The following is a 26,394-nucleotide window of genomic DNA, read 5'->3' on the forward strand; positions in this document are numbered from 1 at the left end:
TTGAGCACCTACTATGTGCCAGACACTGTGCTGGGTACCAGGTGTTCAACGGGAAAGAAGAACGTGGTCAGTCCCTGCCCTCATCCTAGTGGTCAAGGGTGCAGACTTAAGCCAGACCAACTGAGCTTGAATCCCAGCTCTTCTGTTTACTAGCTGTGTGAAATTGAACTTGAGAAAAATCGCTCAATATCTCTGGGCCTCAGTTACGTCATCTGTAAAATGGGTACAATAACAGTACCACCCCCATACGGTTGTTAGAGGATGAAACGAGTTAACGTGTGTAATGTGCTTAGTAAGTACTTGGTAAGTACTGTCTGTGTGGCAGCCATTGTTATTGATGGGAGAAGACAGACATTAACCAGAATGATCACACGAGTGAACACGTGGTCACAAAGTGAGGCAAGTATTCTGAAAGGAAGGAGGGATATAAGAGCACTTAGCAAGCAAGCTCGCCTGGACCAGGGAGCCTGGGGTGGCCTCCCTGAGGACGCAGCACGTGAACTGAGGTGTGCGAGATGGGTTGGGCTTAGCTAGCGGAAGTGTGCAGGATGATCCTGGGGTAGTGTTCAGGAAAGGGGATGGCATGGGCAAAGGCCTGGTGGGAGGGGGGATGCTGGCATGCCTGAGGAGCTAAAAGAAGGCTGACGTGGCTGAAACCCAGCGAGCCAGGGGTTGCCTTACTACCAGGGAGGATGGTCCAGCCAGTTCCTGCGGGGACTTTTGATCACCTGTCCGGTGGTTGAATCCTTAGCCCATGAGCTGTGTGGTTTCAGCGTGAAGTAACCTTATTTACAATGTGGAGGGATCACTTTGGCTACTGTGAGACAAGAGTGTGGAGGGGACGGAGCGGGAAAGGGGAGGCCAGTGAGGAAGGATGAGGGCTGCAGCTGCTGACCTAGAACCACATTCAGGGAGCCCCCTCCTCCCTGCACCTCCGGCAGAGGCCTGAGTCCTGTAAGCCATCGTGAGCTTCCTGAATCCAAGCAGCAGCTCAGCCTTTGAGGCACAGAGTCAGGCCGCCTCCTGTGTGGCGCTCAGGCCCCCCCATCTGCACGGAACAGCCCCATTCTCAGGAGACCCGTAGAGCAGGGCTGGTGCAGAGGACCCAGGACGCCCGGGGGCCTGAGGCCAGAGTTTCAGAAGAGGACTGAGTGTGAGGCAGGAGGGGACAGCTAAGGACTGAGAAAGAAAGTGGCTCGAGACCCCTCTTTGTTCTTTGGTTTTAATTGTGATAAAACATGCGTAACATAAAATTTACCATTTTTAAGTGTACAGTTCAATGGTTAAGTACATTTACATGGTTATGCAACCAAGCTCCAGGACTCTTTTCATCTTGCAAAACTGAAACTCCACACCCATTAAACAAAACCCCCATCGCCCCTCCCCCAGGCCCTGGCAACCAGCATTCTCTTTTCTGTTTCTGTGGATTTGACTGCTTTAGGTACCTCATGGAAATGGAATCAGACAGTATCTGTCTTTTTGTGACTGGTTTATTTCACTTACCGTAATGTCAGGGTTCCTTGATGTTGTAGCAGGTGTCACAATCTCCTTCCTTTCTAAGCGTGAATACATCTCCCTTGTACGTATAGACCACATTTTGCTTACCCGTTCATCCATCATTGATGGACACTTGGGTAGCTTCCACCTTACGGCTATGGTAGATAATGCTGCTGTGAACATGGGTGTATGAATATCTGTCCGCCTCCCTGCTTTCAATTCTTCAGGGTATATGCCCAGAAGTAGAATTACTAGATCATATGGTAGTTCTCTCTTTAGTTTTTGAGGAACCTCCATACTGTTTTCCTTAGTGGCTGTGCCAATTTACATCACCACAAGCAGTGCACAAGGGTTCCAATTTCTCTACATTCTTGCCAACATATTTTTCTTTTCTTTCTTTCTTTTTTTTTGATAGTAGCCATCCTAATGGGTGCGAGGCATTTCTTATTCTTTTTAAGGAACATAAACTCCCAAAACAAGGGCCCTGGAACCCTTGGAAGCTTTGAGTAGCTGGTACAACTCTCAGTAGACCCATGAGGTTAGCTACAGGCAGTTGTCTCCCCACAGGATCATAGCCCTCAAATGATTATTCTAGAACTTCTTCCCAGCCCACATCAGTCCCCTTTCTCATACCCCATCCTTCTGAATAAGACCACCTGTTCACCAGCAGCTGGAAACCTGTGTGCCTTCCATCTCACCACTCCATGGGGGCCTGCATATTCTCATTCTAACCCTGATATCTTTCTCATGTGTGTTTCCACCTATGATTCTTCTATCTCGGCCCAATTCAGACCCTCATTGCTTCACACCTGGGCCTTCAGAGTCCCCCAAGAGGACATAGTCTGAGCCAGACTCTGAAAACAGGCTAGAGCTTCTCCAGGGCCGTTTGGAAAAGCAGTGGCCACTACCCTCTCTGGGAGCAGCTTGCAGGATATAATCATTTATTTGCTCAAGCAAGTGTGCAGTTCACTTACCGACTGGGTGTTGAGCCAGGCTGAGTGCCAGGCACTGTGCTAGGGACTGGGAGATGCAGCAGAGGAACAGACTTGCTCATTCACTGAGGGGGTTTACAATCTATGGGAGAAATGGTGATGACGTCAGTAAAGTCATGTTGGGGTGCTGTGATGGGGAATAAGAAAGGGGTCCTACTTTAAGGAGCATGGTCAGGGAAGATGAGATGCTTTTAAAGAGTGCTGTTTAAGCCAACTCCTGAAATGGGGCCCACTGTGCAAAAGAGGGAGTGGAGGTACCAGGTGAAGGGGAACAGCACGTGCAAGGGCCCTGAGGCAGGGAAGAGCCCAGCGCGTCCAGGAACTAAAGAGAAGAGAAGTAGGTGGAGCAGAGTGATGGAGGCGGGGGGTGGAGCAAGGTGAGTTTGGAGAAACACAGGAGCCCTCTGACTCCTCCTTCTGCCCACCTGCCTCTGCTCTCCGTGCCCTTAGCCTGTGTCGTGGGTTCCTCAGGCTGCTGTACGAAATGACCACTAACTGGGTATCTTAAAACAACAGAAATTTACTCTCTCACAGTTCTGGAGGCTCACAGTCTGAAATCAAGGTTTCTGCAGGCCCGTGTTTCCTCTGCTGGCTGGAAGGGGAAACATCTCTTGCCTCTTCCTAGTTTCTGGTGGTCACCGTCAGCCCTTGGTGTTCCTTGCCTTGTAGTTGCATCACTTCAATCTCTACCCCCATCTTCATTTGGCCTTCTTTCCTGTATGTCTGTCTCTCTTCTCATGACCTTTTTATAAGGACACCAGTCATTGGAGTTAGGGCCCACCCTAGTCATCTTAACTAATTACATCTACAAAAATCCTATTTCCAAATAAGGTCACCTTCTGAAGTTCCAAGTGGATATGAATTTGGGGAGGGGAAACACCCTTAAACCCGGTACAGCCTCCCTCCGCCCCTTGCTGGGCCTGCCCGCAGCTGCTCTGCGGGAGGGGACGGTGCTATCCTTGGTCTCCAGCAGCATCTGGGGTGGGCATTGCTGGGAGACCCCTCTGAAGGCAGCTCTTGCAAGGGACCCATCCTCTCAGCTCTGTGTGGGGATGGAGCTGACGTTCTCCAGTTCCTTCATTCAATAATCATTTCCCGAGCACCTATCAACCTCCGGACCCTGGGGGACAGCAGACAGCAGGACAGACAGGGTCCCTGCCACAGGGAGCATGGCATCCCGTGACACGGTTCTCGATGAGGGAAAATCAGAGTGCTGTGTGATTCCCGGAAATTTCCTCTAAAACACCTTTCAAGTATCAGGTTCTTTAAAATATTAGGACTCCAACCCAGACCAGTTGAATATAAATTCCTTACGGGAAGCAAGAATCTATCTCTTTTTTAAAGCTCCCCAGGGGATTGGAATACACAGAGAGAGTCGCAGATCATTGGTCTGGGGGAGACGTAGACATTCATCCCTTAATTACAGTAATAAATAGCAAGGTGAGTGCTAGGGTAGAAAATGTTAGCCTCAGTACTTCGTGGGAGGTCATATCTGGCAGCCCGACACCAGATCTCTGGGTGCGACCATCTCTCTTGTTGGCTGCTTTCTCAGCATCCAGCCACTTTTATTCTTTGGGTGATCAGAGATGCGCATCCCCTTTCCTGAGACCCCAAAACCCACGTGGACACCATCCAAGGAAAGCTCCGCCCAGATAATGTGTGAGTCGGAAAGGGTGTATCCACTCAGGCTGTTGGTCACGAGGGAACTGGAAAAACATGCCAGTAATTATGCCGTTAACAGTTCTGTTTGCATCGAGTAGCAAAATAATCATTTCCTCAGCCCTGTTATTTTCCAGCCTGACGGGTCGCACTCCTGCCTTTGCAGAAACTCAGTTTGCTTTCCCCTTGCTGGCTCGTCTGGGTCTCCTGAGCTGTACTTTCGGTTGGACAGCTCTTCGGCCTTTCTGGAGGTGAGGACTGACCCAGAGCATCCCCTGGACAGAGGGAGGCTGGAGTTCTCATGGGACACAGATGAAAAGCACCGAGACTCCTCAGAAAGTCAAGGTAGAACACTGTGTTGGCTAAAGTAGGTAAGGAAGGACATTCCTGGGAGGATGTAGGGAGTTCACATAATCGGTACAGAAGGTGGCAGAACACAAGGCAAGAATGACATGACGTTTTTCACCCAAGGGATACCGCCATTTGGCTTAAATACTTCCCAGCCATATTGTATGTTTGCTATTTTTGTTTTCCCTTCTTTCATTACTGAGAAAAGTTCAGTCCTGGGGAAAGGAGGTGGATGGTTTTATCTTGAGTCATGTGTCCTGGCTTTGGCCAGCAGGGCAGAGCACTTCAGACATTCCTTCCTTCCTTCATCCATCGCACGCTTATTGAGACCCTACTGGTTGCCAGGCAGTGCTCTAGACCTGCGCTGTCCAGTGGAACTTACTGTGCTGATGTCCAAGTGCAGTAGCCACCAGCCACATGTGGCACTGAGAGCTTGAAATGTGCTTTGTGGGACCAAGGAAGCAAATCTTCAGTGTGATTTGATTTTAATTTAAATGTAAACAAATAACATACTAAGCGGCACCGTCCTTGATGCTCGAGATGGAGTAGTAAAGAAAATGATTTTAAAAACTCCTGCCCTTGTGGACCTTGTCGTGGGGCAGGAATACTTCCACTAGAGAGAATTGCACTGCTGTTAGCAAACAAGAGAGAGTGGATGCTACCAGCTCAGAAACAAATGTGATCTCTATGCTCTGCCAGTTTGATGGTCTCACCACATCCCAGACTGACCATGCCATGAATTTTGTAAGGTATTTTCTTCCTAACTCCTCCCTCCTCAGATCTCATAGTTCTTCCTCTTGGCAGAAGCTCTCTATGTGTCCATTGATGGGACATTTCCAGCCCTAGGCATCTTCCTGTCCAGTGCATTGAGCATGTTTGCGTCTCGAGAAAGCTTCAATGATGTGGCTTGTCCACCAGTGGCAAAGGGCAGGGATGCTGTGCACTCTGGGATGCTCTAAGCACATCCAAGTGCACCCTGGGAATTTGAGTGTGAGCCCAGGTGGCCCACAATGTGGGCGATCAGCACTGCAGAGCCTGTTATTCTTCCCCTGCCTCCCCCTCACATGTAACTGCAGATGGAGATTATCCTCAAGGGCATTGTAGAGGAACGGCATGTCTTAAAAGGTCAAGTGGGATAAAGGAGGGGAGTTTCTACCCCTTTTTATTGATGATAGCAGAGATTTAGATGCACATGGGCCCAATGGACAGGGTTAAGGTCCAGTTGTTGGGTGGATAGATGGAAACTCTGTGGGTTTCATCATCATCATCATTCATTTCCTTCCTCCCACTTGCTGCCACTTTGAATCATTGCCCAGCACGGAGAATGGTCACTAGTGGACTCTCAGAATAGTTGCCCGGGGAAGCCCTTCACGATCTGCCAGGCTGCAGTGGTTGATAATATTCGCTAGATTTCAGGAGTCTAGTCGGCCCCTGTATCCACAGGTCCACAGCCAGGTGGTTTGGATATGAAGCCCGCAGTTATGGAGGGCCGACTGTAAGAGACTGAGCGTCCTCGGATTTTGGTAGGTGCGCAGTGGGTCCTGGAACCAGTCCCCTGCCTATACTGAAGGATGGCTGTATTTACCGTATGTGGCATCCTGAGCCAGAAGATTTCCATGTGTTACCTAAAGTCACAGAAACCCCAGAAGGTAGAGGCTATGTCTGCATCCCATTTTACAGATGAAGAAACCGAGGCCGAGAGAAGTTAAGGAATTTGCCCTGTGCCTTACAACTGGCGGGGGTCAGAACCAGGATTCACTCATGCTTCCGAGGGAAAAAGGAAAAATAACCTGAGTTCTTCACCAATAGGTCGTATTGCACCCACTGAGCTGTTGTGGACCAAAGCTCTCCTGCTCATTCCTTCCCCATCTAAACCCTCGCTCTCTTCATCTGGAAGAGAATCCAGGTGGCAAAGATGTCCAATAACCAAGAGAGGAGCAGTGCCCATCAGAACCTGAATCCAGAGCCACCAGCATTCAGCCGTCATTTTCTGTTTTGGTCCCCACAGCATCCCCAGGGGGCTGGCACAGAGAAGGGCACTGAGGCTCAGTGGGTTTGAGTGACTTGCCTGAAGTCACACAGCTTGGCAGTGGCCCAGCCTGGTTTGAAGGCAGGTGCAGGTGACTCGCAAATGCACCCTCTTTCGGCTTTGCACAGCTGCCCCACTGTGGGGCTGGCCGGCGGTGGACCCCAGGGGAAAAAGCCAATCACAACAGCGCAAACCGCACCACGTGGCCACCATGGCTCGTGTGGTCCCATTTCCACACTTGTGGGCTGTCTCCCTCTGGCTGATGGAAGATCGGGCTTTACCAGTTGTGTTTGCTGTAAGCGTGGACGGAGGAACCAGCTGTTCTGCATTAGCTGGGAACGCCTAGCTTTCAAATTCCTTTATAATCCTGTCCCTTTTTATCTCAGACCGTCCAGACCCCTCCCCAAACTGCCAAACTGCAGAGCTGAAGGAATTCTCACTCGTTTAAACCTTAGCCTCAAGCAGCGTAATTAAGAACGAATGGCTGCCATCCCTCCAAACGTGCACAGTTGTTCCATTGCAGAATCGAAACGATGCTGGCGTGTTCTGCGCCATCACTCGCTCCACGAGGGCACGTGAGTGAGCACGCAGTGTCATCCTGACCTGGATTTGAATCCTCTCTCCAGCCCCTTCCACCTGCGTGATCTCAAGACAGGTGAATCCAACCTTCCTGAGTCTCGATTTTCTCACCTGTAAGAGGGAGATGATAGTGTTACCAACGGCCGGGTGGGAATCCAAGGTCTGCCTGAGGTCCAGCTCTGCAAGCTGTCTGATATGCAACCAGGCGTGGGCACAAAGGCTCAGGCCTGGCACCCACGTGCGTCCTCGTGTTCATCTCTCGCACCGTCTAAATGTTGGGCCCAGGATGCTCAGCCATGGTGACGGCACTGAGGAGACAGACATGGCCGGGTCCGCCAGGGAGACCACCTGGTTCCATGAACGGAAGAGGCAGAAGAAGAAAGCATGACTGATTCAGGCCCCAAGTGTTCAGATGCAGCCTAGGTTTGAGGCAAGAAACATGAGAAAAAGTAGTGGAATCCAGGTAGGGGCTTTCACCAAACAGTAACCCAGCCCACTAGTAACCATGCCCAAGCAATCTCTCCGGCCCTGAGTAATCATACCATCAGTTCCTCTCCCTTCGGGTAAACCTAAGGAGATGGGCAGAGGAGGGCCTGATATGCGAAGCAAGGCCGGAGCCCTCTCCCCACCACTCTTTCCTCCTAGGGTCATTATAAAAATGAGAGATAGTAAAATACAGGACCCAGTGCAGAGTTGGGCATTTATTACAAGTTCCGAGAAAATGGGTCTCTTATTGTTCTTCTTATGATAGCTAGAAATCCTGGACAGTTATTCATTCTGCACCAAAATCATGGTCTGGCCTTTTTTTGTTTTGTTTTGTTAAAAGCTTGTTTTTTATTTTTGTTTTTTTTTTAAATGTATTTATTTATTTATTTATGGCTGCGTTGGGTCTTCGTTTCTGTGCGAGGGCTTTCTCTAGTTGTGGCAAGCGGGGGCCACTCTTCATCGCGGTGCGCAGACCTCTCACTATCGCGGCCTCTGTTGTTGCAGAGCACAGGCTTCAGACGCGCAGGCTCAGTAATTGTGGCTCACGGGCCCAGTTGCTCCGTGGCATGTGGGATCTTCCCAGACCAGGGCTCGAACCCGTGTCCCCCGCATTGGCAGGCAGATTCTGAACCACTGCGCCACCAGGGAAGCCCTGGTCTGGCCTTTTTTGTGGTCAGTCTGTAGTTGAGCAGCCTGGCCCCCATTGCCCCTCCCTGCTGCAAGGCTGTTTGAAAAGAGCCTTGGTGTTGATCAGCCTGCTCGACTGCAACGGGCTGAAGCAACACTCTTGAGTCATCGCAGCTGCAATCTCCCTGAAGGTTCCAGTTGGAACCTTCCTCCAAAGTTCTACCTTAGACCTCCTCTTCAACCTCACTTCCCCCACCCCATCACCAGGCTCAAACGAACTGTCCCTGACCAGCCTGGTGGCCACTATAAGGCTCCCAGGCAGTTTCTGAACGTGTCAGATGTCAGCTCTGACATCTGGATGGGTCCCAGCCTGGGAAGTAGCCACAGAGTAGATGCCAAGGCAGAGAGCAGAGTCGCAAGCCTCCTCCCACACACTCTTGTCCATCTGAAGGGAAACAGCCCCACTGAGGCCAGATTGGACATCTAACCCGGATTCCGGCCCTGGCCCAGTGCCCATAACACTGCTTAGTCGGAAAGTGGAGAGTGGGAAAGAGGAGGCCGTTTGGTGGTGCTGGCCAGCCTTCCCAGGGTAGGGCCCGAGTGGAATCCCACATCAGTGTTTTGTTCCCTCGTGGAGGAGGGATGGAAATTGTGTCCCCAAGAGCCGCCGGCTGTCTCCTGTGTCCTTTCCTCCCCCAAGAGAAGGAGTGTCCTCGGTGCAGTTTAATTGTGTTCATCAGTCAACATTACTTGGCAAACCCAGCCAGGGGCACAAACGTTGCCATTCCTTTCTGCGCATAAATGTGCTCTTTGAGATGCTGGAATGTGGTTTAAGGCCAAGCAGTTTTTTATTACAGAGTCAATCTTTGTTTAAAACTTTGCCGCCCTGGGGAAGTTTCTAACAAGTTACTTTAAACAATGCATTCTCTGAACACCTACAGCTAAATGGTCCCATTAATCCAAACTGCTCTGCCGGGATGCGGTGCAGCAGAGGGCAGTGTCCGAGGTGGGCTTCACTGAGAGCGACGGCTGCAGAGCCGAGGTGCGTCTTGTCGTGAATTGACCTGCCAGGAGATGCCCGCTCCCCCAGTGTCCCCGCCTCTGTTCATCCAGCCCCAAGCGTGCGCAGGGTGCTGTGCTAGTGCCTGTGGTCTCACTTCATCTCTCAGCTACCTGGTGAGGCAGGACCTCATCACCCCCATTTGAGAGACAAGGGACGTGAGGACTCACCCAAGGTCACTCATCTACTGAGAGATAGAGCTCAGGCTTCAACCCACTTGTCCTTAACCACAAGCCGGGGCTTCCCAAGTCTTAGCTGCAGTAAGCCAGATGATGTAAAGGAGTACGCAGTTGAGTTTTTGAAAATGGCAGTATTTATCTATATTAACACGTGTAAGGAAAAACTAGCATGCCCCAGCTTTCTGAAGTTGAAGCTTTCTTTTTAAAAAAATAGTTGATCTAAATAAGAAAATATTAATAAAGCAAAATACAAGGGGTGAGTGGTTCTTCAAGTATTCAACAAGTATTTATTGAGTGTCTACCATGTATGCCAGGCACTTTTCTGGGGGCTGGGATGCAACAATAAATAAAGCATATTCATGGTGTGCCCACCACCCCACCCGGTGCTGATGAGAGAAAGAGACAATAGATAAGAGAATGGGTAATGCGTAGAGTGGAAATATGTCTGAGGAAAATTACAGCATTGGAAAGAGAAGGGAGGGTGGGCCAGGAAGGCGCTTTGATAAGGTGGATATGCCAAAAAGTTGTGAGAAAAATGTATGAATGACCAAAAAAAGAGGAACAGCATAATGGCAGGGGTCAGCAAACGTTTTTATTAAGGGCCAGATAGTAAATAAAATATTTATTATTTTTAGGTTAAGTTTTGCAAGCTGTATGGTCTCTGTCACAATGACACAGTTCTACCACTATAGCAATAAGGTAGCCATAGACAGGATGTAAACAAATGGGCATGGCAGTGTTCCAGTAAAACTTTATATATGAAAACATGTGTTGGGCCATAGTTCACAGACCCCTGCACTAGACCATTCTGCCAGGTCTCCCACATTCAGATAACGGCCTTGCCCAGAACACACCTGTCTCAGCCTTTGCAGATTTAGTTCCCTGTCCACCCACCCATCTTCCCAGGCAGGCCTTTCCTGCATTATCTCAGATGAGTCTGTCACCCAAGGTGCCAACGTTGATGGACTCCTTGCTTCAACTTTCAGGACCCTGGATAGAGAAAGGGTGGTGGAGATTGCCAGGGTCTTCTGGTCAACATCCTCTGGAGCCTGGCCTGGACCCCCACCCAGCCGTGGGTGGCTGAACTTGACATAAAACAACAGTCTTCTTCTACTTTATTTTTCCCCAACCTGCATGGCTTACCAGTACTGAACTTGAGCTAGAAAGAAGCACATGAAATCCAGCTCACCCGTCAGTGTTGCCTGGCCCTGGTCATTTGTTCACAGAGGGGCCTACAGGACTGTAGGCCTATCCAGCCCTTCATAGTATGTGTCAACCAGAGCAAATTGGATGTTCTTACCACTCAGCTTTCTCTGCATAAGCCTGTCAGAAATAGCTGGTGCCCCTTAGCACTTAAATCACCCTGCGCTACCTACCTCAATCTGAATCAAAAAGGTTAATGACATTGAATCCTGAGACTCATTGATTTCAGGATGTACCCCAGCTTCCCGCTTCCCCTCAAAGCACAAGACTCGTTTGTCTTTCCTTGGCTGCTCAGGCAAGTTGCTGACTAATGCCCTGAAGCCAGCTAATTCTCAAAGATTTCCCAGAGTGACTGGACGCCTGTTCCTGTAGTGCTTTCTGTAAATCTGGTTGATTTTGTGTGTCTGGTTCCCCACCATCTTTCTGCCTGGATGTGTCTGGGCTCCCTGTCTGTAATTTGTCCCATGAGTCTGCTACAGGTTGCAGTGTTGATCTGACAAGAGAGAGATGAATTTTTAACCAAGGTGATGACCGCAAAGTACACTCTAATGAAATATCAGCTTTAGTTCCTCACTATTTATTTTTATTGAAGTATAGTTGATTTACAGTGTTGTGTTAGTTTCAGGTGTACAGTAAAGTGATTCAGGTATACACATACATATAAGTTCCTCACTGTTGATTGATTGATCCTTTCATATAGTCAATCTGTTGACTGACTAGTCAGCACGTGCTTAGCGGGAACATACAATGTGCCAGACATTTGCTAGGATCTGCAGTTACAGCCACCAATAGGGTGGTTAACATTCCTGTCTTCATAGATTAGCATTAAATAATTATATCCTTATGACATTGTTAGGACAGAAGTTCACATACATATAATATAGGAAGCCAACGTGTATATAACCTTTTCTCTTCTAGGGAATCAGAGAAAGCTTCCCTGGAAAAGTGTCCTTAAACTGAGAGAAGTAGAGAAAGAACTAATTGGGTGAAGAAAAAAAAAATAGGGGCCAAGTATTCCAGGCAGAGAGGGCTGTGTGTGCAAAGGCCCTGAGGCATGAGGGAACATGGCCCATGCAGCAAGTTGAGAGTGTTAGGTGGACAGGGGATGGTAAGGGGATAAGCCAATAGAATGAGGCTGAAGAGGTAGGCTGACCCAGATGCTGTGGGACCCTGAGGGCCATGTTAAGAAGCCCCAGTTTATCCTAAAAGCATCAGGTTACCTGTGAAAAGTTTTTTATTGGAAAGCACCATGATGAGATTGCTTTAGTTCTTAATCAATTGCTTGGCAGTGGGGAAAAAAAGGAAGGAAAAAAAGTAGAGAGCTATACCAGGCTGCTGGAAGAGGGGAAATACAATAGCTAATATTTTCTGCTAGTGGATATATACATTATAGCTCAGGTAACTATTTTCCATCAGGCCAGTCCCCTCTGTTGTTTCGGTACAGTTATTTTTCTCTCTTCGTTGGGCCTTTCTGCCCCACTCGGGTTTCTTAGTCCCCAGACCCCTGGGTTTCCTGTAGGGACACTGTAACCTGGAGCCAGACCCAGAAACCTTTCTCATCTCTGTTTGGCAGAAATTTTCCAGGACTGAGGCCATGGGAAGTGTAGCAAAGGGATCCGAGTGTACACTTGCAGAGTCAGCAGAGTCTGAAGCCAGCCTATCCCATTTACTGGTCATGAAACCTTGGACAAGTTGCTCATCCTTTCCATACCCTGGTTTTCCCATCTGTCAAATGGGAACCATCAGTCACCTACCTCAGCCTTCGCCGTGGGGATGAAGCTGTGAAATGTGAAGTGCTTGCCTGGCACAGAGAAAGTGCTCAATCAATAAATGATGACAATAGGGTGACAAGAGGGTAAACCCACTAGGTTGACAGTTTTTCAAGTGCAGAAACAACATCTGTTTCACTTAGCTTGTGTCTCCGGTGCCGGGGGCAGTGCCTGGCACATAGTAGGAGCTCAGTAAGTCCTTACTGAAGTAAGAAATCAGGGAGCAAATGGACCCATGGCCGTCCCATGTAACACCACTGGGGCTGCAGTGCCGGTTGCCATTTATTCCCAAGTGGTGGAAGACTTGCTTATCCTTTATTGCATGTTTTTTACTTCCATGATTATTAAAAGCATCTCAGTTTTTTCCTAGATTGAAGACCAGTGGAAAGGTTTTTGTCTTTACTTATTTCTTTCCACCAGAGGCATTTTCAGATCTCTCCGCCATTAAAATGGAAAACATTCCGAAGAGCCAGAGAGTCAATTTCAGAAGAGCGATGAGCCATGGTGGGTTCTCGTAAATCCTAAAGTTGGCTCAGCCACTTCTCCCCTTAACTGGAGGTGCCGGCACAGATAGAGAGGAGCCCCATCTGGGGGCCCAGCAGGCCAAGGGATGGTGACACGTCACACCTGTCCGGCCACATGCTGGCTCCCTTGCAGCCGGGAGAGGGTCCGATATCACATGTAATTCCCTGATGTCATAAGGCAGGTATCTCAGCTGTCCCTGTCTCCACAAGAGGGGGCTGGGAGGCAGACATAGCAGCGCTTTCCCTCCAGTTTCCATGACCACACCATGTATCCTCCAGGCCTCTTTGGTGAAGCCCTTGAGGTCAGGTGGCCAGGTACAAATCCCTGTTACTGTTATATGTGGACTGTCTAACCTGGCACGAGTAATTTAACCTCTCTGTACTCCTTCATTGCAAAATGGGTGATGATAACAGCACCCATCACAGCGGTTGTTGAGAAGGCAAAATGAGTCAGTATATGACAGGTGCCTGGAATACATGATTTATATCTTCAGTAGTTATCATCATCATCAATATCATTATCATCACCATCATCACCATTTTTAGATGAGTTATCCAAGCTTTGAGAAGCCCAGTTTGCTCCACTGTAAAATACAGCTACTGCTGCCTACCTTCTGGAGTGGTTCAAGGATCACGTGAATAGTGCATACAAAATACGAAATACCAAGCATGATTCTTTTTCTTTTTTGCGGTACGCGGGCCTCTCACTGCTGTGGCCTCTCCCATTGCGGAGCACAGGCTCCGGACGCGCAGGCTCAGCGGCCATGGCTCACGGACCCAGCCGCTCCGCGGCACGCGGGACCCTCCCGGACCGGGGCACGAACCCGCGTCCCCTGCACCGGCAGGCAGACTTCCAACCACTGCGCCACCAGGGAAGCCCCCAAGCATGATTCTTATTGTAGCTATGTTATAATGACTTTTTGTCAGTTTGAAATTTGGGGCTTCCACGGGTATTTTTTTATTGTGGTGAAATAACGTATATCGTAAAATCTACCGTTAGTGGCGTTTAGCACATTCACAGTGCTGTGCATCCACCATCGCTATCTAGTTCCAAACACTTTAATCAGCCCGAAAGGAAACCCTGTGCCCGCTAAGCAGTCACTCTCCGTTTCCCCCGCTTCCCAGCCCCTGGCAATCACCGATCTGCTTTCTGTCTCCATAGATTTACCTATTCTGGACATTTCACAGAAGTGGAATCGTACAATATATGGTCTTTTTTGTTTGGCTTCTTTCACTGAGCATATGTTCACGAGGCCCATGCATGTTGAAGCGTGTGTCAGTATCGTTACATTTTATGGCTGAGTAATATTCCATTGTATGGATAGACCACATTTGCTTTATCTAGTCGTCTGTCAGTGGATGTTTGGGTCGTTTCCTCTTTTTGCCTACTGTGACTAGTGCTGCTATGAATATTCATATACAAGGGTTTTTCTGAACACCCGTTTTCAATTCGTCTGAGTATTATTGGCTTTTTAACATATGTGGTTCAGCTATGTAAGAAAAGGAAGAAACAGTAAAAAGATAAAGTAGGAAAAGAGGGATTTCGGCTTCTGTATCTGGATTTCCTTTTTCTGCCAACCTCAGCTGTTTGGGAGCCAGCAAGGGAACCAACCACAGAGAGTTTGGTCTTGGCTTTGTTCTTTTTTTTTTAAATTATTTTTATTTTTTTATTTTTTACATCTTTATTGGAGTATAATTGCTTTACAATGGTGTGCTAGTTTCTGCTTTATAACAAAATGAATCAGTTATATATATACATATGTTCCCATATCTCTTCCCTCTTGCGTCCCCTCCCTCCCACCCTCCCTATCCCACCCCTCCAGGCGGTCACAAAGCACCGAGCTGATCTCCCTGTGCTATGCGGCTGCTTCCCACTAGCTATCTACCTTACGTTTGGTAGTGTATATATGTCCATGCCTCTCTCTCTCGCTTTGTCACAGCTTACCCTTCCCCCTCCCCATATCCTCAAGTCCATTCTCTAGTAGGTCTGCGTCTTTATTCCTGTCTTACCCCTAGGTTCTTCATGACATTTTTTTCCTTAAATTCCATATATATGTGTTAGCATATGGTATTTGTCTTTCTCTTTCTGACTCACTTCACTCTGTATGACAGTCTCTAGGTCTATCCACCTCATTACAAATAGCTCAATTTCGTTTCTTTTTATGGCTGAGTAATATTCCATTGTATCTATGTGCCATATCTTCTTTATCCATTCATCCGATGATGGACACTTAGGTTGTTTCCATCTCCGGGCTGTTCTTGAGCTCCTGGGCGCTGTCCATGCCCCAAGGGCCACAGATCCCCCTGGGGAAAGCCCTGATGACTGTAACTGGTGTGCCTGGGGAAGCCAGCTAGCCAGTCATCCTTCCTCTCCCTCAGAGGGAACAGGCAACAAGAGCTCTGGGATAATCAAGCACTTACTGTGTGCCAGGCACGGGGCTGAGCCTTTCGCGTACATGATCTCATGAAGTCTTTGCCCAACTCAGACAGGGAAACGGAGGCTCAGAGGGGTAAAGTAACTTACAAGATCACACAGCAAGGAAGCAGATAGGCAAGCTTCAAACCTGGTCACCCAACGCAGAGTGATGTCCCTGCAGGACAGCGGCACATCTGGCTATCACTCAGTTGGACTCACCTCAGTTGGACCTGCCCAGGTACCTGCCTTGGTGTAAAAGGGGTTCTATGTACGTTTGGCAATTCCATTTCAGGGACCTTGCACAGCCTCAGGGATTTCATTCAACCTTTGTCCCTGTGTATATTAAGCGACTATTATGTGCCAGACATTGTACCAGCCAAGCCTTTCTCAGCTGGAGTTCCTCATCTGAACCTCAGAACACAGCAGATCATCAGGGTGACTATGTTCTTGATTCTTGCAAGTGTAGAACATAACTAGTACCGTTCCCGATAACACAGGGGGGAAGCTAATCCAGGACATAGAGTGGATGCCCCGGGAGCAGGGCTAAGTTCTCACAGAGACATGGTCTCAGTCGATCATCGCTGTGTCTCCAGCATCTAGAACAGTGCCTGACACACAGTAGGTCTAACACAAATACCTGCTGAACGGATGAGCGGGGACAGAGTGACGGGAACAAAATAGACATGACTCCCCCCCATGCAGCATACCTACATCCTGTTTTACAGTTTACAATACAGTCCTCTTTAATAATCCAAACCGTTCAAATATTCGAGGACCTCGCACTGCAGATAATTTATCAATGATCAGTGAATTTGTACCAGTACCTTTCCAGCATAGCCAAGTGTGAACAGGTCTTTGGAATAGTCCCAGGTGACATTTCTTACGCTTTTTTTTCTTAAGAAACACTGTCACTATAAGAACAAAAGGGGGGTGGGACTAAGGCATTGCCCCTAGTAAACACATCAGGAGTGCCTGTAAATCGATAGGCTTTACCCAATGAGCAGGATGCATGAATTCACGGACAGTCAAATAAAAGCGGGGCTTAAGTTACCCCCATTGAAATGGGTCCATACAACTCAGTGATACCAGTTGAAAGAGCTGAATCCGGGCTTCCCCGGTGGCGCAGTGGTTGGGAGTCCGCCTGCCGATGCAGGGGACACGGGTTCGTGCCCCGGTCCGGGAAGATCCCACATGCCACGGAGCGGCTGGGCCCGTGAGCCATGGCCGCTGAGCCTGCGCGTCCGGAGCCTGTGCTCCGCAACGGGAGAGGCCACAACAGTGAGAGGCCCGCGTACCGCAAAAAAAAAAAAAAGAATACCCTGGGTGCAGCATGTCCTGATCCTCCAGAATCTCTCTTGAGCCAAGAATCTGTGTCTGCTTGAGGTTTGCAAGGGTAGCTACAGCATTTCTTTTCCCGTGGAGGAGGGTGTGGCTTCTCTTCTGTGTTGCATCTTGACCTGGTTTCAATACGAACAGGCTAGTGAACCTGGCAGGCTGCCAAGGTGCTCAGGGACAGTCAGCTGTCCTCTGAGCTAAGTCTCGCCCCAGGGCTGAAATCTGAACTGACCTAACCCTGATGTTCTGGGAGATGGAGATCCTTGTTGTATTCCACCCCCAGCAGAACGCAGACTTCAGTCCTAGAGAAGTAATAATAATAACAACGATAATGATAGCTAGCATTTCAGCCTTCTGTGGGCTAAGCTACTCAACCTAGAGTGATCCCTGTTGCTCTCCCCTGCCCACCAGTCATTATCCCACTTCTGATACCGGTTTCTGTAACAGCCAGGATTGTTCAGTTGCAAGCAACAGTTAATGCCCTCTTATTTCATTTAATCCTCATAGCCACCCCATAAAGTGTAAGTATTGTTATCATCCTCAGGGTTTTTTTGTTGTTTTTTTTTTTTTTTGGTTTTTTTTTGCGGGATGCGGGCCTCTCACTGTTGTGGCCTCTCCCGTTGCGGAGCACAGGCTACGGACGTGCAGGCTCAGTGGCCATGGCTCATGGGCCTAGCCGCTCCGTGGCATGTGGGATCTTCCCAGACCGGGGCACGAACCCGTGTCCCCTACATCGGCAGGCGGACTCTCAACCACTGCACCACCAGGGAAGCCCCCATCCTCAGTTTTAAAGAAGAGTAAATTGAGCTTCAAATAGATGAAATGACCTGCCCAAGGCCACACAGCTCATAAGTGGTGGAACCAGAACTTGAACCTACATCTCTCTGTATTATTTTAACCACTTCACATACTGATGTGTTAGTGTTGGTGCATTGGGGACACTTGTCTGGTGACTTGGAATTGATCATAGGTCATTGCCATCATTTGAACCCAGGGGAATGTGAAATGGTGTAAAATATCTGTTTTTAGCCATACACACAGAAGGAAAGTTGAACTTATCAATACAGATCAGTTTAGTTTAACACTCATTTATACTCTATCCCTTGCCAGTTGAACTGACACTGAGCTGATTCTTGCAAAAACAGGCAGGAATTGACCAGGCAAATGTGTAGGAAAGGTGTCGCCAGCATAAGGGACAGTACAGAAAAGCCCTCATTCTGGAATGCAGCACACGTGTTTAGAGCAGTTTCTGTGGACCACTCTAAAACAGGCATGAGGACCCAAAGAGGAAGAGGCATGTGGCTGCTAGAACCTGCCCTGTTTCAGGCCTGTGCTGGACACTGGGGAAAGAGAGACGAATCAGACAAGGTTCATGTCCTCAGGTAGCTTACAGTCAAGGGAACTGAACATATATAACTTATAAATGGGAACACAGGCATATAAGAGTTAAAATGTCACAGCTTGATAGAAGATTGGTAAGGAGTGGGAATGCCTTCCCTCCAGCATTTCTAAGCAAAGGATCTAGGGACTTCCTTCTGAAGGCTCCCTCTTACTGAACACCTACTATGGGCCAGGTACTGTGCGGGCCATACCCCCAACACACAGGCAACTCAGAGGCCATTGTCATTTCTGTTTTGCAGATTAGAAAACTAAGACTCAGCGAGCTTGCTTAAAATCAAACAGCAAGAAAGTGGCAAAGATCAGAGAGAAACTTCTACAAACACCTTTCTAAAAACAGCTTTCATTGCAGCGAAGTTTTGGCTTTCCCACGTAAATCGCATTTACTTTTAAGATTCAGTCTTTTGATGTCCTCCAAAGGAGGCCTTGTCTTGTCCCCCTCAAAACCAAATCAAATAACTGGCTGTAATCCGTCGTTGTAAAGGGATGCAGGATTTAGTTAACCAAATGTTCTGCTCATTTGAGATGTCTCGTGGCATATGAGGACAACCAGATTTCAGAGAATTAAAATACAATCAAACAGATTTCACACACACACACACACACACATGCGTGCACGCACAGCTGAATGGCAATTCAGTTCTTCATTCATGATTCCAGCAATGTTATTTTATCAGGCTCGGCCTCTGGGTTCTGATTCTTGTCAGTTACCTTTCCGTTACAGCCATCTGGAGGAAGGGCTGACGTGTTTAGAGTTCCCACCGATGGAAAGTCAGATAAACTGCCTCTTAGAATGGCTGATGTATGCTTAAAATGAAAAATGTGCGTTTTACAAATGTTCTGTGAAAGTGTTGAGGCTTTGAGAAATGGTTTGCCAGTTCCTAGAAACGCAGTGAGCATGTTTTAATTCTGCGTCATTGTCACCAGCAACGAAAAGATGCATCCAATTAAAAGCAATTGGGTTTTATTATCCAGGTGGTTATCCAGTTTGCTGTCTGCCTGTGTGGAGGGGAAGTTCACCCCCTATCCCAAGAACCTCCCTGTTTGTCTGCCTGCCCCACTGTCCCCGCCACTAGAGGACAGGTACCATGACTGCCTTACCCACTGAGGTTCCAGGGGTCTGGCCTCTGACCTATCAAACTGGGAAATCATGTTTCCCAGGAGAGCAGACGGAACTTGCAAAATCTTAAAGTCATGAAAGGGCACAGAACGTTTAGAGAACTTCACGTAATCTCGAGACTGAACGGGCAGAGCCAGCTGACAACCCACGTTCTAGCCTTGCTAAGGAGTTAGGACACTGTCCTGCAGGGGATGGAGAACCACCAAGGGTATTAAGTAGAAGAAGGGGCACGATCAGACTTACGTTTTAGAAGATCTTACAACTGCTTCCCCGAGGATGGATTAGAGTGGAGTCTAGAAGCTGGGGCTGCATTTTATCCAGTTAACTTTTCCTCAGGTACCCAACTATGGCTGTAATTATGCCCCCAGGGTCCAGGAAGAATTACAGCATCTAGCTTTCCCAGTATCCTAGCACTCAGGTCTCGCTATGAGCTTCCACTGCATTTGAATCAGGGGTTGCCTTCTCTTGTCTCCAGTTGCCTTTGCTCTTGCCTCTTCTTCAGGGAACCCTGAACTTGGCCTTTCCTCTGGTTGTTCTGGAGTTCTGGCCTTCCTGAGAGATTTCCTAGCAGATAAGACTTCAGTAAGGCTCACGCATGAGCCATCTGGAAAGTCGAGGACAGTGATGGGAGTGCCTCTCCCCAACCCAAAAAGAAATAAGCCGGATGGAAAAATGGGTCTGAATCCACTTGTGAGATGGAGTGCAGTGAGAGGAATCAGGTGGCTGGGGTCAGATTGTAGACGGCGCCACAGAAAGGCCCACACCCCGGACAGACGACGCCTGATGTGCAACCTATGCTCCACAACGATCCCCTTGGAAGGAAGTAGGAGGCGTCAGAAGGTGGCTACGGTTTCCTCTGCTTGTTTCCTGACTCTTTCTAAAGAAATGAAGCACATTCCTGTAGCCTGTTCACCACGAGGAAAGCAGGATTGAAAAGAGCCTGCACTCTCGACCTGGGGTGCTGAGGTCCAGATCTCAGCTCCACCTCTTCTAAGACTTTGGCCAAACTGTTAAATCTCTGTGTCCCACGTTATTCACATATAAACTAGTACCCACGTGATGGGGTTACTGTGAAATTAAAAGAAGGAGGAGCACTTAGCACTTCGCAGGCAACAAAAGGCATGTTTTTTACCCTCATTATTATTGTTTTCTGCCCCACATCTCTCCCAGGTCAGAGACACAGGGAGCAGCATTCCTGGCAGAGGGAATGGGATGGGCAAAGGCACAGATGTAGAAGTGAATGCCTGTGCTCTCCGCCCTCGGGAGCTGAGTCCGTCCCATGGGGCGGACGCTGTGCTGAATCACTGTTGAGCACCTACTGTGTACGGGGTCCTGGAGGAACAGAATGGAATTAGACCCAATGCCTGCTCACCTCATGACTCTAGCCAGGTTCCTGAAAAGTATCGTCCAAGGTGCCCAACTGAAAATCCCGGGGCTGTTAGCGGACAGATGGGCACCAGCTGGAACAGCTGCCCCGAGTACTGAGGAGGATGGTTTTCTGCCGTGCCCCACACACCCATGCTGCTCGACAGAAGGTTCATTTGGGTCCCACTGGCTGTTGGTACCATGGGGAAACAAGAAGGCCCCTGCTCAGGCCTGGCCACCCTGCTGGAGAAGCCCACCAGCCTCCCCACCTCCATCCCCTTTACAGTTTCCTTCTCCCTGCCCACACCACTGGTAGCCAGCTGGTCAGTTCCTGCGTAATGATGTGAGCCCCAGCCATGCCCTCAACCCTTGGGGCAGCCGCAGTCCATGTAATGAGTCTCTCTGAAAGCAAAGAGAGACTCAAAGGCATCCTTTGCATGAACAGTTCCACATTTGGGAATTTAATCCTACAAAAATCTATCATACCCACATGTGGAAAGATAAATGTGCAAGGATGTTCGTAGGAGCAATACCTGCAAGCAGGGAGGCGAATGAGGAAACAACCTAAATGTCCATCACTAGGGGATCGGCTGTGCCCATTCCATAGGAGGCTGTGCGGCCATTAAAAGGATGAAGTCTGGGGCTTCCCTGGTGGCGCAGTGGTTGAGAGTCCGCCTGCCGATGCAGGGGACACGGGTTCGTGCCCCGGTCCGGGAAGATCCCACATGCCGCGGAGCGGCTGGGCCCGTGAGCCATGGCCTCTGAGCCTGCGCGTCCGGAGCCTGTGCTCCGCAACGGGAGAGGCCACAACAGTGAGAGGCCCGCGTACCGCAAAAAAAAAAAAAAAAAAAGGCCACGAAGATGCATATTCCCGTTTCTGTAATGAAAAATGGATATAAATACAACAGCATCTACTTCATAGGGTCGCCATGAGGAATAAGTGGGTTAATAGGTACAGAGTGCTTAAAATAGTGTCCCCCACATAGTAGGTACTCAAGTGTTAGGTGCTGTTGTTGCCTCTGCTGTAATTTCATGATCTTGCTGTAGCCTGAGTGTCATAGTTATAATTTTAAAAGCACAGGAGAGGGTTACAGCTGGCCTTCCCATCATTGTGGTTTTCTGCACTCAGGTTTATCATAGAAAGATGGAGGATGACGCTTCTCCCGGGGTCACACATCCTGTGGCAGGTCCATGTGCCCAGAACCATCTGAGTTTAAAATGAAAACTTCTGTGTCCTGGGCACCCCGGGGCAGAGGGCCACTCTCCATATGCCTTTGGTGGCCCAGTGGCTTTAGGAGGAGTACGGACAAGGCATCATTGTTGCTTTTCACATGTCATAGGAGAAAACATCAAAACGGTACGTCAGGATGGAATATTATGTAGCCTTATAAAGGAGAGAAATTCTGACCCATGCCACCACAGGGAGGAACCTTGAGGACACTGTGCCATGTGAAAGAAGCCAGTCACATAAAGATAAATACTGTATGGTCCCACTTACGTGAGGTCCCTAGAGTTTGACTGCTCTGAATATGCAGAGACGGAAAGTAGAAGGATGGTTGCCGGGGGCAGGGGGAAGCGGGGAGTTGTTGTGTAACGGATTCAGAGTTTCAGTTTTGCAAGATGCAAAGAGTTCTGGAGGTGGATGGTGGTGATGGTTGCACGACAAGATGAATGTTCTTAATACAACTAAACTGTACACTTAAGCTGGTTAAGGTGGCAAATTTTCTGTGTATTTTGCCGTTTGAAATTTGAAAAATAGAAGGGTACATCAGCTACCGCAAATATTGTCGCATAGGGTAATGCAAAGGTGGTACTTAAACTGAACATATATAGGAAATAACTGTACAGATGATACACTAGTGGAAGAAGTTGGGGAAATACTGTAGTATATTCTGAGCGCAGATTGAAGGTGCCTCAATGCTTAGCTTGCCCGATTCCACAGGCCTCCATCCACTGCCTCTCACACACACTTCGCTCCACAAATGGCCCGCCCACTGCCTCCAGGAGGGCTGCATCCGGTGCCCTCTGGGGTCTGGGCATACCTGGCAGCATCAGGGGTTTGAAATCCTGACATTCACGAAACTCTGTGCTGACCTTTGCTTTAGCGCCGTCGGCCTCGCCATCAGCCATGAACACCTCTGGCAGCGTATTAGCATCCTGTATCAGGGAAGGGCTATCGGGGTAGGCAGGAGGGACCCAGAGGAGGGCAGTTGGCTCTGTGATGGGCTCCTTCCAAGTGAAACCGAGCAGGTCCCAAACGCTCCTTGCCCTGCCACTCGCTGCCTGCAGACAGGCTGGGCTGTGACTGGACTTCTGGGCACCCGAGGACCTAAGAGCTATCCCCCTTCTTCCTGGGTGTCTTCATGCCCAGAGCTACATGCGTATCGGACACACGCAGCAGTGTGGTGGTCCTCTGGGAGCCAGTTCATAACTGTGATGCCAGCTGGGAGACTGTAGACAGGCTCCCTTCTGTGGAGCGTCTCCCAAACCATGCTCCGCAGAAAATTCGTGGGTATGAGGCACAGAGAGATTTCCGAGTTCAAATCAGCTTGGATCTTTATACTGCTGTCCTCAGTTCAACATGTCTTAAGCTTCTGATGCTCACGATGGCAATAATAATACTATTAAACAGCAGTTAACCTTTATCAAGGGCTCACGGTGGGCTGGGTGCTACCGCACGGGTCTTACGTGCATTATTTTATTTAATACTCCCCACACCTGAGGCTTCTTGAGATGAAAGTAACCTGCCTGAAGTCTGGGCTCTCAGGAGGAGACCGTGGGGAGAAGATGAAGAGGAAGGGAATTAACCACCAATATTCATGCTTGGCGTGAAGCAGCACTTCCTAAACGTTAAAGGGCGCACACATGCCCTGGGAGTCTTGTTAAAAGGCAAATCTTAACTCAGTATATCTTGGGTGGAGCCTGAGGTAGGGCATGTCTAATAGCAGTGGGCTAATGCTGCTGGTCCCAAGACCAGGCTCTGAACAAGGAGGCAGTGGAACACATGTGTGTTTTCTCTTGTACCTGGGATGGAATTCATTCACTCATTCATTCATTCATTCATTCATTCATTCATTTGTAGAAGCCATCTAGTAGCAAAGAACACGAGCTTTGCATTTGGAACCAGGTTCCGATCCTAGTTCTGCACTGTTCACTAAATGGGTGTTTTCTGAGTCTCAGTTGCCCATCTGTAAAATGGGAATGAAACTCGCGTTTTAGAGACTCTTTGTGATTATTAAATGCAATAAATTGTAGCAAAAGTCTGCCCTGGGGCCTAGGGCGTGGTGGACATTTCATAATGGTGGTGCTTTGGGAGCTCATTTTACTCTGCATGTATTTCCTTCTAACCGAGGTTCCCACATGGTTCCAATAAGTTTATTTACATTAAAATAAATGTATTTATTAAAACAAATTATTTACTATAATATTTATTTACTTACATATTCCCATAAAGATGTCCCAGTGGCCCCAAAGGCCACAGTGATGGGTCCCAGAGGCCCCACCACGAATCGGAGGAACTGGCATAGACGTGTCTTCTGATCATTTCCACAAAAGGTGGAGGGAAATTGTGGAGGAGACAGACACAAGTGATGAGCTGTGGAATTCATTTGGCAAGTGACTCCACTAGAAAGGAGTGAGAAATGCGTGTGAGGGGGAGAGAGTGGGAGAGAGCACGGAACTGGGTAAAATGACAACAGATCGCAAGCTGTTAATTATTCAGAGGGAACTAAATATTATGTAGGCAATTACCAACAGGCGTCGGAAAGCCCCACAGGGAAACCTGGTCCTCAGCCGATCTGTCTCCCCCTGCAGAAGGGCTGGGGGACAGGTTTTAGCTCGAGGGGCAGGCTCTTCACCCAGGGAGGCGGAGGCAGGGTCCCCTCCGTGTCCAGCCCAGCCAGGACCCCGCGCTGTGCTTTGAAAGTCGCTTTACCCACAAGCTCTGGGCCTGGAATCCGCAGCCCCCTCCCTGTCTACGCTCCCTCCCCTAAGATGTCATCTTTTGAGACGATTTCATGTGGAAGCATCGCTAAGTAAATTCGCTAAATGCCTATTCATCCCCGTCAGATGGGGACGCAGTGAAGCGGTAAATGTGACAATGGCCCCAGCTCGGGGCCCTGAAAAGCGCTTTCTGGGGCTGCTAAATGGAGCCTCAGCCGCTGACCCTGGGAGGCCTGAGGCTTCGTGAGAGGGGGCCCAGGAGCCCCGGCCCGGCCCCTTCAATCCTGCCACTGAGGCCGCTCAGAGGCCCCTCTTTATTATTCCTGCTGCCAGGGACCCATTCAGAGGTTAACTTGTCCCGGTATTCATCAGGAGGACAATAATGAACTGTCGCAGAGAGTAGAGAGGGGGTTGGTAAACAGGAACTGCTAAGACGCGGAGATGGAACGGGCCTCTGTGGTTTGGAAAGAGAGATTGCTTTCATTTCCTTTGCAGGCTGGTTTAGTTTCCACCTCTCCAGCAACTTCAAGAGGCCCTCTGCCCACAGCAACCCGTAACTGGGAGGGAAGCACGCGTGGGCTTTACGTCGCCTGTTTGCGGAGATGCTCCACGTGCGCATGGACACGTGGACTTGGCCTTTTGCCTGTGTCCCTGGGATTCGCCTCTGTGTGCATCCGCAGGACTAAGCTTTCTGCGTTTGTGTCTGGGCGGGTTTACCTTGCTGTAGGCACACGGGGTTTTTCTGGCATCTGCAGCCACTAGAACGGCAGGTTTTGAAGTGGTGTTGATTTCTGTAAACTAGTACGGGATGTCGGCAGTGCTCGTTTCCACTGCAGCGTCTGTTAACTTCTCCGTCCCCCTCCGCTGAAATTATGAGTTGGTCAACAATAGTTGTCCAACCAGAGAGCAGGGGCTTGGAGTGGCACGACTGCAGGTGATGCAGGGAACTGAAGGAGGGGGTGAGGGGTGAGGGCGGCCCTGACCGGGTGGTGGGAGGCCAAGAGCAGAGCAGCTCGCATTTATTGTGCACCTACTGTATGCCCTTTAAGTCCACCCAGTTATCCATCAGTATGTATACCTACTGTGTGAAGGGCAGCCAGGTGAAGGCCGCCACTCAGGTTGAATGACTTACCGTAGGACACACAGCTGGGTCAGAAGTGGAGCTGGGATCGCTCCCCAACCCTTTCTGCTTCTAGAGCACAGGCATCGCTTTCTTAGGCACCCACCTGCCCCCCAGAGTCTAGCCTCCTTTCTCTTCCCAGAGATGCGCCTTCACCGTTTCTCCCAATTTGAAACAATGGTTAACCCTTTCCTTCTAAGTAAAAATCCCTGAGCGGAGAAGCCAGATGATAAAGGAGCTGTCACTTCAGCACCATTTACCTGTTTGGGTTTATTCAGCGTAAGAGGCAACCGCGTTTCTGGCAGATGGAGACCCCGTGTGACTGCCTGTTAAAGTACTGTCACAGCTGTATGCACAAGCTGATTAGCTGTGACTACACCGCTAGTGCTGAGATTGATGGCGATAAATCTGGGATAACAATGCCGGGAACAATGTCACCCGTTTGCATCGCACTTCATATTTCTTAAAGCTCTCTCAGTCAGCCTGGGGGTTATGGATTCATTCATTCATTGACTCATTCATTCCTCAAAACACATTTGAAGGAGTCAGTTTAAACTCATCTCACCTTGAGTCATCCATTCATCCAACAAACGTTAATGTACCTCTTACCATGTGCCAGCGATGAGTGAGTTTCATTAGGTTCTGTCCTCACAGAGCTTACGTCCTAATGCAAGCAAATATAGCTCTTTCAGATGGTGATGAGCTCGTGTTGTGAATATAGTGATGTGATGGGGGTGGGGGGAGGC

At 49.0% G+C, this 26,394-nt stretch overlaps 1 protein-coding gene across 2 annotated transcripts in view; it reads left to right on the top strand.

The window, feature by feature from the left end:
* Positions 1-26,394, top strand: part of XYLT1 (xylosyltransferase 1) — a 317,259-nt gene that overhangs the window by 229,076 nt on the left and 61,789 nt on the right. The gene's annotated exons all lie outside the window — the stretch shown is intronic.

The sequence above is a fragment of the Lagenorhynchus albirostris genome, chromosome 15, assembly GCF_949774975.1.
Source record: "Lagenorhynchus albirostris chromosome 15, mLagAlb1.1, whole genome shotgun sequence".
Lineage (NCBI taxonomy): Eukaryota > Metazoa > Chordata > Mammalia > Artiodactyla > Delphinidae > Lagenorhynchus > Lagenorhynchus albirostris.